Below are 1,265 nucleotides of genomic sequence, written 5' to 3' on the forward strand. Positions count from 1 at the left end.
GCTGGCAGGCCCCAATCAGGCGGATCAAGGCCTGCAGCTGGGGCAGCTCTGCATGAGCGTCTGCCCCCTGGTGGTCAGTGCACATCATAGCGACCAGTGGTTCTGCCATTCGGTTGATTTGCATATTAGCCTTTTATTATATAGGATTACCACAGATAATGTTTACATACCAGTACTATGATATTATGCAGCAGATCACTTTATTCAGCCTCTGTTGCATCACTGCTCTCTTCTTCATCACTATTAGTTCCAGACATATCAGTTTCTTCAACTTCTATTGTATCACTGCTGTCTTCTGAGTCACTGTCTATATATGTGAGAGCATCCTCATAAACTGGTGGCATTTTCTGAGCTAACTTTGTTTGTGTTCTCATGGCCAACCCTTCTCTCCTCATGAAATTGAAGGACCATTTTGCCTTTCCCGTAAAATCAACAATGTTCATTTCGCTTGCAAACATTCTTGCCTGACATTGAATAAGCTTGGTTGACACACATAAGCCACTCTGGCGCTGCTCCATAATCCAAGTCTTGAGCCTCTGCTCCAAGTTTGCCCATTTTGCTGGTTTTCCTCTTAAGGCCTTCTTCTTTTTTGGCATCTTAAGGAGTTGTTCTTCCTGTTTTCTCCACTGTCCGGTCATACACTCAGTGGGAGGAGGTCCACATGGTCTCTCTGCAGCCCTATTTCCATGCTCTTTTGCACAGCTGATTACATTCAGTTTGAATTTTGCAGAGTAAGACCATCGCTTACCAGTATTTATCTTTTTATTTTTCGACATCTTTATGGGCTCAGAATGCTCGGTCCCTGTTGTATCTGCACACTCTCCACCTCCACCTCCAATTACAGCATCAGCTGACATCAGTAACAATAAGGCTCGTGATTGGAGGAAGCCTGTTTGACAAGGTATGGGCAGCTACGCACCCACACAGCTCCCTCCTCTGTTGACTTCCATGTATAAGACACCCCCTGATTTTCAGTCTAACGATTTTAGGGAAAAATAGCGTCTTATACACAGAAAAATACGGTAAGTGACAGGGGAAGTGGCATTTCCAGGCTATTGTGCTCTGCAAAGAGGAGCGAGAGCAGGCTGCAGGATGGGGAGGTGGCCTGGGAGGGCAGAGGGCTCGCCATTCAGCCCTCTAAGGAGGCCAGAGGAGATCGTTAGCTGCTTCAGCCTCCTGGGGGGAGGCTGGGAGGAGACTAGCGTGGGGCGGGGGCCAGGACTTCAGCTTTGCCCAGGACTCTTGGTTGGCCTGGGTGCCATCCT

This window comes from Myotis lucifugus, unplaced genomic scaffold (genome assembly GCF_000147115.1).
Source record: "Myotis lucifugus unplaced genomic scaffold, Myoluc2.0 scaffold_467, whole genome shotgun sequence".
Lineage (NCBI taxonomy): Eukaryota > Metazoa > Chordata > Mammalia > Chiroptera > Vespertilionidae > Myotis > Myotis lucifugus.